Raw genomic sequence first — 13527 nt, forward strand, 5'->3', positions numbered from 1 at the left:
TCTGAGAGAACTAGTCTGCTTCGAACCGCTTCTAAGGCATTTCCCTGCAAACAGTTCTGCAACCTTTTCAAGTTGTCTATGTTTGTAAACCCGCAAGCCTCAGTTGTATATTCAAAGCTGCTGATAAACAATGGCCACACTTCCGGCTCTTCACTGAATGTTGGAAGATGTTTGCATACTGCCTGCCGAGCCAGCCGTTGACTTCTCGTCAGTTTGATTACCTGTGTCCCGGACCCGTGTCACCCTCCACCCTTCGACGAACCTTTCTTCGGTTTGGGAACACGCAACAGTCCTTCGATTTTGTGCACTTAGAACAATACCAGGCAACTTCAGTAAATGATTCGGTTACTTCAGCACACTTGAAATGCGCTTATAGCTTGCAATCGTTGCAACTTACCATATGGTAATCGTCTTCTTCCGGACCGCCACATATTAAACAATTCGCCAATGACTCATCCATACCAGGAGAATCTGAACCCATTTTTAGGTTAAGTCCGAGTAATTCTTTGATTTTGTTCGGAATTATCCAAAGAAACTCTCGATGAAATCTGCCTCGTTTTAAAGCAGATCAAAGCTGCAAATTTATTTATGTTCAGTTTAAATGTATAAACGATCAATTAAATTCAACTCACAATTAGTTTCTTCTCTCCCTATTCAAATGAATAAGCACAATCCGTCCATATTGTCAACCGAAATTATCAACCAGTTTCAAATCTAAACCCCTTACTAGAAAGCCAAAAACTTCCGTACTACGCGTAGATATATGTTTTATACCTGTAGTTTTGTTTTATTCAAATACAACTAGTTATTTATCTGCATAGAATAATAAATTGTATACTGTTTACCTTTTAATTCTATTTATTTATTGGTACCTGCAAATATAAACTGGTTGAACAATTTAGTTTCAGATAATATATTCAAAAACTGCAAACAATATCCAATTACTTCCAATTTCTGCCAATCCTATCTTCTATTTTGCCAGTAATGCTTTTTGACATTTATTTGATTATTCATCAAAATTTTCAAAATTAGCCATATGGAAGAATGGGCCGAACTTAATCGTGAAAATCTCGACTTGTATTAATGGCAGCAACATAATTCTTTCACTATTTCATCAAAAATATGATCAGGAATTTAGGATAATATTTTAGGCAGAGTAAGACCACCACAAACAGCTAAAAAATTAAGTTTTCTGAAAATTTTAAAACAAAGCGGAGAACTCTTTATTTTTGCTTGGGTTTTTCGCGCAAGGACGACGATTTTGAGGTAGTCAGGCACATATCTTGAACTGAACGTTATAAAAGGGGAACCGTGTTCGAAAATCGATCATTTCTTTTTGTGCGTTGGATGGAAGCAGTCGTCGGGACGAGAAGACGTATTCAAACAGTGGCATCGGAGAGCGCACTCTCTGCGTGGTTAAGAGCCTCAAACGCTCAGGTCGTAGTTCTCATTTGCCTTCCGGTTGTCAAGGCGAGAAGACGCATTAAACCAGTTTCGCATCATTTGTCACTGCGAGCGGATGTGTCGGTTTGTACGCAAAGCTAGTTTCAGTTCAAGCAAGAACGATTGCATCAGCTGCTGGTGGTTTGCATTGGGGAGAAAGAAAACAAGAAACGAAAAGTGGACAACATTATATAAAATCAGCCGTTCTAATGGCTCTAAATGTTATCTAAAGAACTATTAAGATTACTTCTTTGCAAATCGAAGGTAAAAATCATCACTTTAGTGAAAATCTAAAATAATTTGATTTGCTTCGTGCACTTTTCGCTGTGCGAAAATCGTTCGAGAAAAATATTCCGAACTGTGCTAAATATCGTAGAGAATTCCTCAATTTGGTCCTTCTAAGAGGTAAAAATGAATCCTGTGCAGCACTTTGATAGTTTCTTTCAATGAAATATGCAAATCCGAAATGAGATAATCGACGTCAAAATTCTAAGGTGCCTGTATGTGTGGCCGTTGGAACTGCCCATTTGAGAAAAAGCTACAAACGAAATCACGTAAAAAGAAGCCTCTTAAGAAAAATTCATTCAGTTTGGCATCATTTGGCACTGCGAGCGGATGTGTCGGTTTCTTCGCAAGGCTAGCTTCAATTTAAACAAGAGCGATTGCATCAGCTGCTGGTCGTTTGCATTGGAGAGAAAGAAAACAAGAAACAAAAAGTGGACAGCATTATGTAAAATCAATATAATTATCAGAAGAACTATAAGGATTACTTCTTTGCAAAATCGAAGGTAGAAATCATCAGTTTAGTGAAAATCGAAAATAATTTGATTTGCTTCGTGCACTCTTCGCTGTACAAAAATCGTTCGAGATAAATGTTCCGAACTGTTCTAAATATCGTTCACGGAAAGAAATCCGTTACTGCTGTTATGATTAGAAAATCATGAAACCAATAATTTTAACTTATCATGAAATCAAGAGCAATAACTCTTTTCCCATGAAAATTAATCGTGGTTCGAAAATGCGTTACTTGTAGAATGCATTTCTTTCCAAGTTCGTAACTTTAATTTTCTACCCGGATATCACTTTAAACTCTCTGCCCCAAGTGATGTGATAGATTAATAGATTAATGGTAAAGGACAAAAGCAGATATTGAACCGGCTGATAGAAAATTAACCATAACATAAACATCAAACGAAAATCAGAAAAATATTTTGTTCAACCACTTTGATTAATTTGTTTTATAGATATAACAACACAAGCTGTATTGATGCGCCTAAATATTATGAATAAGACGTTTTTTGGAAGAATTCGACATAGAGTTTCTTTTTAAGAGGTATGATTCACTCGTGTTTTTTCATGCAGTTCGTTTAAGTGTTTAAATTCTGAAACAAATATCAAAACTGAAGTAATGAACGCAAGTAAACAAGTTATCTCTTGCGTCGTCGTTTTTCAAAAACAGAATATTTTCATTTTAAAATAAGTTCAGTTTTCACTGAATTTATATAGCAAAAATGACCATCGTATCGAGAATCACACATAACGCCTGAATTTATGTTGCAAAAATGATCATCATAGCAGAAACACGCCTGAAGTTATAACCAACATCTTGAAGTGCGTTACGTTTAAGTTTCATAGAAATCAGTCGGAATGGATCATGATCCGAAAAATTTTAATCATGGTGTATTATCATAACATGAAAATATATTATTTTCCCCAAATCATGACTCGTTTTGCTCATTTCTAGAATCGGAATTTTGCCCGTGTAGAGAACTCCACAATTTGGTCCTTCTAAAAGGCAGAAATGAATCCTGTACAGCATCTTCATAGTTTCTTTCAATGAAATATACTTACTCTTACTCTTTCAGTCGTAGACCACGCGGGTCTCTGCTGTATGCAGGAGGCGTCTCCATTCAACTCGGTTCATGGCTGTTCGCCGCCAGCCTCGGTAGCTGCGAAGGGTCCGCAGGTCGTCCTCAATTTGATCGATTTATCTTGCTCGCTGCGCGCCTCTTCTTCTTATACCGGTCGGATCATTATCGAGAATCATTTTAACCGGGATGTTCTCCGACATTCTAACAACATGCCCGGCCCATCGTAACCGCACGACCTTGGCCGTTTGGACGAGGGTTGGTCCTTCCAGCAACTCGTGCAGCTCATGGTTCATTTGCCTTCTCCACGTACCGTCTTCCATCTGCACTCCGCCGAAGATGGTTCGCACCAGTTGCACACCACCACCAATCAGAACTCGTAATGGGTGGCTGACGTTATCTTCTCTCGAGCCCCTGTCTTTCATGTACTTTGTCTTTGACACATTGATGTCTAGTCCGATCCGTTTGGCCTCCGCTTTTAGTCCGATGTACGTATCTTCCATCTTCTCAAAGTTGCGTGCTATAACATCAATATCATCAGCGAAACCAAGTAGCTGGACTGACTTTCTGTAATTCGTGCCATTCGTGTCTATCCTCGCTTTTCTTATCTCACCCTCCAAACCAATGTTGAATGGCAGACACGAAAGGCCATCACCTTGCCGTAGCCCTCTGCGAGTTTCGAAGGGACTCGAGTTTATCCCCGATACTCGAACAACGCACATCACTCGATCCATCTCAGCCTTGACCAATCGTATCAGTTTGTCCGGGAATCCGTAGTCGTGCATGATTTTCCATAGCTGTTCTCGATCGATTGTGTCGTAGGCTGAATTGAAATCGATGAATAAGTGATGTGTGGGAACACTGTATTCGCTGCACTTTTGCAACACCTGGCGGATGGCGAACACTTGGTCCGTGGTAGCGCGTTCGCCCATAAACCCTGTCCCACGAATTCTTTTGCAATCGGTGAAAGTCGGCGGCATAAGATTTGGGAGAGTACCTTATAAGCGGCATTCAGCAAAGTTATCGCGCGGTAATTACAGCAATCCGGCTTATCGCCCTTTTTGTAGATGGAACACACGGTTCCTTCCATCCATTCCTCCGGTAAAATCTCGTCCTCCCAGATCTTAGTAACGACCCAGTGCACTGCTTTCACTAGGCATTACCACCGTGTTTTAGTAGCTCGCTTGGTAGTTGGTCAACGCCAGCGGCCTTATTACCGGCTTACCACCAGCGGCCTTATTACCGGCTTACCACCTCCTCGACTTCTTGGAGGTTTGGGACCGGCAGTCTATCGTTCTCCGAACGCGTATTCCGCCACATCGCCATTGAGGTGCTCGTCGAAATACTGCCGCCACCTCTCGATCACCCCACAGTCGTTCGTGAGAAGATCCCCGTTGGTGTCCTTGCACATATCGGCCTGTGGCACATGGCCTCTGAGCGAACGGTTTACCTTCTCGTAGAACTTCCGTGTGGCATTAGAACGGAACAACTGTTCCATCGCTTTGCGATCTCGGTCTTCCTGTCAACGCTTTTTTCTACGGGATACCGAGTTTAGTCTGTTCCGCGCCTTACTGTATCGTTTCTCGTTCGCTCTAGTGCGGTGTTGCAGCTTGCTCGCCCAAGCATGAATTATGCAAATCCGAAATGAGATAATCGACGTCAAAAATCGTTTAAAATTTTAGTAGTGAAAAGGGGGAAAGTTTCGCAATTCACAAATCGATCAACTATCAATTTGAATTCGAAAGTGGAAAGTCAGTGTCGTGTCAGTTCTATTCGTATTCACGACATCCGATTCCTTCCATCCATTCCTCCGGAAAATCTCGTCCTCCCAGATCTTAGTAACGACCCAATGCACTGCTTTCACTAGGCATTACCACCGTGTTTTAGTAGCTCGCTTGGTAGTTGGTCAACGCCAGCGGCCTTATTACCGGCTTACCACCTCCTCGACTTCTTGGAGGTCTGGGACCGGCAGTCTATCGCCCTCCGAACGCGTTCCCAAGCTCGTTACCGCGCCGCCACTTTCGTATTCCGCCACATCGCCATTGAGGTGCTCGTCGAAATACTGCCGCCACCTCTCGATCACCCCACAGTCGTTCGTGAGAAGATCCCCGTTGGTGTCCTTGCACATATCGGCCTAAGGCACATGGCCTCTGAGCGAACGGTTTACCTTCTCGTAGAACTTCCGTGTGGTATTAGAACGGAACAACTGTTCCATCGCTTCGCGATCTTGGTCTTCTTGTTACCGCTTTTTTCTACGGGATACCGAGTTTAGTCTGTTCCGCGCCTTACTGTTGTAGCATTACCGAATAAATTAAGTATTGTATGGCCCCTCGCGTTGATGGCCAACTCTCAGTATAGCATACAATTCTAAATAAATTCTCTCGAGAGTGCCATTCGAGTACCAATGAATATTATAGTACGCACTCTCACGCCGGACCTGGTTGACTGGTTGGAACTGAGTTACGTTCGACGGGTGGTCGCGACGCGGGCGTAATTAATTACGTAGTTCCGGAAGGGAATATTTTACTCGTGCTTAATCTGAGGACTCCAAAGATCTGATCATCCACTTTGTTCTGGATCGTGGAAGAGGCAGGAGTGGTTTAATTTTGTTCTGCGCCTCGATGTGTAGTTTTAGGTAATCTAAAATATCTTTAGTTTCCCTTTATCAGTTCACCTTAAAATAGTTTTCCTTCCCCAGTGCCAAGCTATAAGGCAAGTTAGTGGCTCCGAGTTTATTGGAACATAGTTAGTGTCGGTATTATCGATTAAAGGTAAGGTGCAAATTTGCGAACGGTGTAGTGCGTTTTCTAAAACCAGCATGTTGTTGGGTGCGTGTCTTTGTGCAAGTTCTTCGTGTTGCAAAATTCCCGTCACATCGACCAACCAGTATCAACGACCACTTTTGACCCCACCATCTAGCTACAAAGTTTCCGGGGAACCGACCGGAAGAGCGCTGATCGTCAAAAGTCAACCACGCGCTAGACAGGGAGCAGTAACCATCACTTCGATCCGTCCCGACATCAGATAATTACCGCGTGGAACGTGGTGAACGCAAACCAGAAATCCGGATCTTCTGCAGGCCCGAATCTGCCAGCAAGCGACAAGGAAATCGCGCTAGCGCCCGTAAAGCAGTCAACGTTCGTCGGTCTCCAGCATCGACCCGTAAACTACGTAAAACCATGGTAGTGTGAGTACAAACCGTTTCTTTTCTTGACATGCGCATGATCAATATATATAATGAACCCCACGTAATTAGTCACATGGACTAAATCACCACGATTTATTGAAACCATCTTAAAGCCCGGGTTCGAAAACGTTTTTTTTTGTCTGGTGGATTTCCTTTGCTGCCACCTGTGAAAATCCTAGGTCGGCGATGAACCCGCCGTATAAATCTGTACAAGGAAACGCACGCACCTTACCCCCCGTCACTCATTTTCGGATGAATACCAGTTTAGGAATTAGGAAGCTTCGACAGTATTAAATATGCACTGGGAAAGTAGAGAGAGAGTAGTGACAGTAGCCAGATCAGTTCGTATACCGCACACAAAGCTAGCTAGCATGTGGAGAGTTTTGAGTTCGATCCCTACCAAGATGAAAGTATAATATACTTTTTTTGTTTGTAATAAAAGCAGAATTTCGTTTGTGTAAATTAAATAGTGTTTAATTTTTGGTTAGCGGACTATTTATGGTATTTTCAGGTGAAGGTTTTCTCAAGATATTCGGGCGATTAGATTTCGGATAATTTTTGTAGATCTACCCGGACTAATCCCCTCGCGAGCTGGAGCCCTGTGGCTGCTAGCGTCTTTACCAGTGATGAAAAGCATCGTTTGAGTGAATCTTCTTTATTCGTCTGGCCTTACTGTAGCGACTTCGGTTTTCAGCGGGTGTTTTCTTTGAGGTGTTGGCGGACTATCAAGGTCACCTGAGCCACGTTGAACCGTCTCGACCGGAACTCAGAAACAGACAATACCCGCCCATAGGAAGGGTCTCAATTAGCTGGGCAAACAAACCAGGCGTTTGGTCTCCTTAGGGAGTGGCGCAAGAAAATCATTCGCTAAATTTTGAAACGGGTCTAGTTCCAACGGTCTCAGGTTACACTGTATCGTTTCTCGTTCGCTCTAGTGCGGTGTTGCAGCTTGCTCGCCCAAGCATGAATTATGCAAATCCGAAATGAGATAATCGACGTCAAAAATCGTTTAAAATTTTAGTAGTGAAAAGGGGGAAAGTTTCGCAATTCACAAATCGATCAACTATCAATTTGAATTCGAAAGTGGATAGAAACCGTGTCAGTTCTATTCGTATTCACGACATCCAGTTATGTCTCTGACATTGCACAAACGTACTTTTTTTTCGTTATCCTACTTATCATACTTGTTCTATCTATATTTTTTTAAATGCCTCCAAGTGTATCTGTCGATATATTTATTCGCTTATATTTTATCTCGACTGAATTTCCTTTAACAGGGAAGTTTTCATGTATTTTTTTGTTGTTCCTTTTTAACCCGCAGATGCAGGCCGACAACCCGTCTGTCGACAATACGTCTGTGCTTGTTGCAGGTTATTATGAATCGTTTCTAAACTATCTCGCAACTAGCGCAACTAGTATTCATTTTAATGGTGTCTTACCATCCTCGCCTCCATAGATTCAGAAGTCGTCCTACCGTTCTATTACTGGAATCGCTTCTAAACCGGTCGGTTGTCTAGTGTACATGCCGCAGCTCCTCTCCCCGAATAACCGAGCTGGTTCTCCCGGCGTGTCTGTTCTCCTGTCTAAAAAGGCGGGTGGGTAATGTCAGAGACATAACTGGATGTCGTGAATACGAAAACAACTGACATGTTCCTTAACACTTCCGAATATCAATTAGTTGATCAATTGTATGAATTATGGAATCATTCCCCTTTTTCACACTTTTCGTAAAAACAAAGAAGGCTTCACTTGATCTCGATTACTGTGAATTTCACACAGCGAAAAGTGCACAAATCTAACCAACTGTTCTAGATTTGCACTAAACAGGGGATATTTACCTTCGATTTGCGAACAACAAATCCTAATAGTTCCTTAGAAAATTAGTACGGCTGGTTTGGGTAATGCTCTCCACCGTTGTTTTTTCACCAATGCTAATGACTGGCAGCTGTGACGTAATCGCTCTTGTCGAAAGCGAAACTAGCTGTGCAAACGACACAAAACACATCTGCTCGCAGTGGCGATAGAATCCAAACTGATTCAATTTTTATTGAGAGGTTTCTTTTTATGTGGTTTCGTTTGTAGCTTTTTCACTAATGGGCGGTCCCAACGGCTATAAAAATAGCCGCATACAGAATTTTAATGTAGATTATTTCATTTCGGATTTGCATTTCATTGAAAGAAACTAACAGGGTGCTGTACGGGATTCATTCCTGCCTTTCAGAAGGAAAAAATTGTGAAACTCACTACGATATTAAACACTGTTCGGAACATTTTCTTTGAACGATTTGTTGTATAGCAGCAGATATTTTCTTCTCTTCCTCAGAACGCGTTCTGATTGGCTGGTGTTGACGTGGGTCAAATGTGACAGGTTTTTCAAATAGTGCATTATTGAAATACTTCAATGCTTTTGCTATACACGTTTAAGTTGAAAAATTTCGATTCTATTGGTAGTTAGATTATATAAATCCTTTCACAGATCACTGAGCTATGAGCTTTAAAATTTCGAGAAAGGCAAACGCGCCTTATGCATTATTCTCTTTGATACTCGTTTATACCAAACATTTCAGAAAAGTTTAATTTTGAACTATTTGAGATTATGTCACAAAACTGAAAATTTTATCATTAAATTGTGATCATATTTCCGATAGCATGTAGCAAAAATTATGTTGATTCGTTAGATACAACAATAGATATTCATGAAACTCAAAAACATGAAGGCTCCTGGTAATGATGGAATTTTTAATATTCTTATTAAAAATCTTCCCGATGTTGCCTTGAGACTTCTGGTTCAAATTTTCAACAAGTGTTTTTCATTAGCTTACTTCCCAAAAAGATGGAAAAACGCTAAAGTAATTCCTATCCTAAAACCTGATAAAAACCCAGCAGAAACATCAAGTTATCGCCCAATTAGCTTACTTTCTTCTATCAGTAAACTTTTTGAAAAAATTATCTTGTTGTGAATGATGACTCATATAAATGAGAATTCAATTTTTTTACCAGAGCAGTTTGGATTTCGTCATGAACATTCAACTACTCATCAACTTGTCAGAGTAACGAACATGATAAAATCAAATAAATCTTCTGGGTTATCCACTGGAGTTGCTCTTCTAGACATAGAAAAAGCATTCGACAGTGTTTGGCACAAAGGTTTAATAGCAAAAATGTCTGATTTCCAGTTTCCTATTTATTTGATCAAAATGATTCAAAATTATTTAACTGATCGTACTCTTCAGGTTAGCTATCAGAATTGTAAATCTGAATTGCTACCCGTACGCGCCGGTGTTCCGCAGGGTTCGAGTGTAGCTCCAATCTTGTATAATATTTTCACTTCTGATCTTCCAAATCTACCCGTTGGTTGTCAGAAATCACTATTCTGTGACGACACAAGTCTGTTAGCCACAGGTAGAAATCTAAGAGTGATCTGCAGTCGCCTACAAAGAAGTTTAAATATTTTCAGTGATTATCTGTCAAAATGGAAAATTAAACCAAATGCAGCAAAAACGCAATTAATTATCTTTCCACACAAGCCAAGAGCTTCATTTCTTAAACCAAACAATAATCACATTCTCAAATTGAATGGCATGGAATTGACATGGTCTGATCAAGCTAAATACTTAGGTTTAACGTATGACAAAAAACTCACTTTCAAGGATCACATTGAAGGAATCCAGGCAAAGTGTAATAAATATATTAAATGTTTATATCCTCTTATAAACAGAAATTCTAAGCTCTGTCTAAAAAACAAGTTGTTAATTTATAAACAAATTTTCAGACCAGCCATGCTTTATGCGGTTCCAATTTGGTCAAGCTGTTGTTCCACCAGGAAGAAAACGCTTCAAAGGATTCAGAATAAAATTCTGAAAATGATTTTGAAGCGTCCTCCCTGGTTTAGTACAAATGAGTTACACAGACTCACAAATATAGAACCATTAGATGTAATGTCACATAATATTATAAGCAAATTCCGACAAAAATCGATGCAATCTTCAATTGAATCGATTCGCTCTCTGTATTAGTTAGTAAGTTAGTATATAAGTTCCTTTTCCCCATTACACAATACAAGTAGGTTTAGAATTTTCCCCACACAAAAATCTCAGAATTGCGGAAGCAAATGATGTCTTCATGGTAATAACCAAATCATATATATAACAGGGCTGAAAAGTCACCACTTGTGGCTGAACACCCAATTTAAATCTTAATAATTTAATTTTAACTCATATTCCAATAGATATTCACGATCAAAAACTTATCACTCTCTCAGAGGATAAATTTTGAAAAGGTACCCCATAGTAAAGTAGGTCATATTCACGACAAAATAGACTCAAATCTGGGTTTAATATTTTATAATAACAGGCCATTCAACCCATAAAGTAACTTAGATTCTAATTACGTGCTGAGTGTGTTGTCTTCAATCAAAAATAATATTTTTGCCTTTCTCATATAAAAAGGTTATGCAATCACTTAAAAACCCGACTAGTGAAAATTGGCCCATTCGACTCAGTTCATCGAGCTGAGCAATGTCTGGGTGAGTGTGTGTGTGTGTGTGTGTGTGTGTGTGTGTGTGTGTGTGTGTGTGTGTGTATGTGTGTGTGTGTATGTGTCAAATAATCTCACTAGGTTCTTTCGGAGATGGCTAAACCGATTTTGACAAACTTAGATTCAAATGAAAGGTCTCGTGGTCCCATACGGAATTCCTTAATTTGATCCGAATCCGACTACCGGTTCCGGAAGTACCGGATATAGTGGTCATATATACCAAAATGGATCTCACTCACTTTTCTCAGCGATGGTATGACCGATTTCCACAAACTTATATTCAACTGAAAGGTCTTCCGGTCCCATACGGAATTCCTGAATTTCATCCGGATCTGACTTCCGGTTCCGGAGTTATAGGGTAAAGTGTGTTCAATATTGTACACCGTCACTTAAATCGGCGAAACAAAACACGTAAAAAATTTTCTAAACTGGTTTCAAAACTACACAAATCGATAGTCATTATCAGTAGGCAACTAAACAAACCGATTCCGGCTATCCTGGTTCCTGGTATCCGGTGCCCAAAGTACCGGAAATAGTGGTCATATATACCAAAATGGATCTCACTCGCTTTTCTCAGCGATGGTTTGACCGATTTCCACAAACTTAGATTCAAATGAAAGGTCTTTCGGTCCCATATGGAATTCCTGAATTTCATCCGGATCCGACTTCCGGTTCCGCAGTTATATGGTAAAGTGTGTTCAATATTGTACACCGTCACTTAAGCCCGCGAAACAAAAAAACGTAAAAAATTTCCAAAACTGGTCTCAAAACTACACAAATCGATAGTCATTTTCAATAGGCAACCGGAAGTACCGGAAGTACCGGAAGTAGTGGTCATATATACCAAAATGGATCTCACTCACTTTTCTCAGCGATGGTTCGACCGATTTCCGCAGACTTAGATTCAAATGCAAGGCCTTCCGGTCCCATACGGAATTCCTGAATTTCATTCGGATCCGACTTCCGGTTCCGGAGTTATAGGGTAAAGTGTGTTCAATATTGTACACCGTCACTTAAACCGGCGAAACAAAAAATTTAAAAAAGTTTCTCAACTGGTCTCAAAACTACACAAATCGATATTCATTATCAGTAGGCAACTAAACAAACCGATTCTGGCTATCCTGGTTCCTGGTATCCGGTTCCGGAAGTACCGGAAATAGTGGTCATATATACCAAAATGGATCTCACCCACTTTTCTCAGCGATGGTTTGACCGATTTCCACAAACTTATATTCAAATGAAAGGTCTTTCGGTCCCATACGGAATTCCTGAAAATGATCCTGATCCGATTTCCGATTACGGAGTTATAGGGTAAAGTGTGTTCAATATTGTACACCGTCACTTAAATCGGCGAAACAAAACACGTAAAAAATTTCATAAACAGGTTTAAAGACTACATAAATCGATAGTCATTATCAGTAGGCAACTAAACAATTCGATTCCGGCTATCCTGCTTCCCGGTATCCGGTTCCGGAAGTACCGGAAATAGTGGTCATATATACCAAAATGGATCTCACTCACTTTTCTCAGCGATGGTTTGATCGATTTCCACAAACTTAGATTCAAATGAAAGGTCTTTCGGTCCCATACGGAATTCCAGAATTTTATTCGGATCCGACTTCCGGTTCCGGAGTTATAGGGTAAAGTGTGTTCAATATTGTACACCGTCACTCAAATCGGCAAAACAAAATATGTAAAAAATTTCCTAAACTGGTCTCGAAAATACACAAATCGATAGTCATCATTAGTAGGCAACTGAACAAATCGATTTCGGCTATCCTGGTTCCCGGTATCCGGTTCCGGAAGTACCGGAAATAGTGGTCATATATACCAAAATGGATCTCACTCACTTTTCTCAGCGATGGTTTGACCGATTTCCACAAACTTAGATTCAGATAAAACGTCTTCCGGTCCCATACGGAATTCCTGAATTTCATCCGGATCCGATTTCCGGTTCTGGAGTTATAGGGTAAAGTGTGTTCAATATTGTACATCGTCACCTAAACCAGCGAAACAAAAAACGTAAAAAAATTCCTAAACTGGTCTCAAAACTATACAAATCGATAGTTATTATCAGTGGGCAACTGAACAAACTGATTCCGGCTATCCTCGTTGCTGGTATCCGGTTCCGGAAGTATCGGAAATAGTGGTCATATATACCAAAATGGATCTCACTCACTTTTATCAGCGATATTTTGACTGATTACCACAAACTCAGATTCAAATGAAAGGTCTTTCGGTCCGATACGGAATTCATGAATTTGATCCTGATCCGATTTCCGGTTCCGGAGTTATAGGGTAAAGTGTGTTCAATATTGTACACCGTCACTTAAATCGGCGAAACAAAATACGTAAAAAATTTCCTAAACTGGTCTCAAAACTACACAAATCGATAGTAATTATCAGTAGGCAACTAAACAAACCGATTCCGGCTATCCTGGTTCCTGGTATCCGGTTCCGGAAGTACCGGAAATAGTGGTCATATATACTAAA

The sequence above is a fragment of the Malaya genurostris genome, chromosome 2, assembly GCF_030247185.1.
Source record: "Malaya genurostris strain Urasoe2022 chromosome 2, Malgen_1.1, whole genome shotgun sequence".
NCBI lineage: Eukaryota > Metazoa > Arthropoda > Insecta > Diptera > Culicidae > Malaya > Malaya genurostris.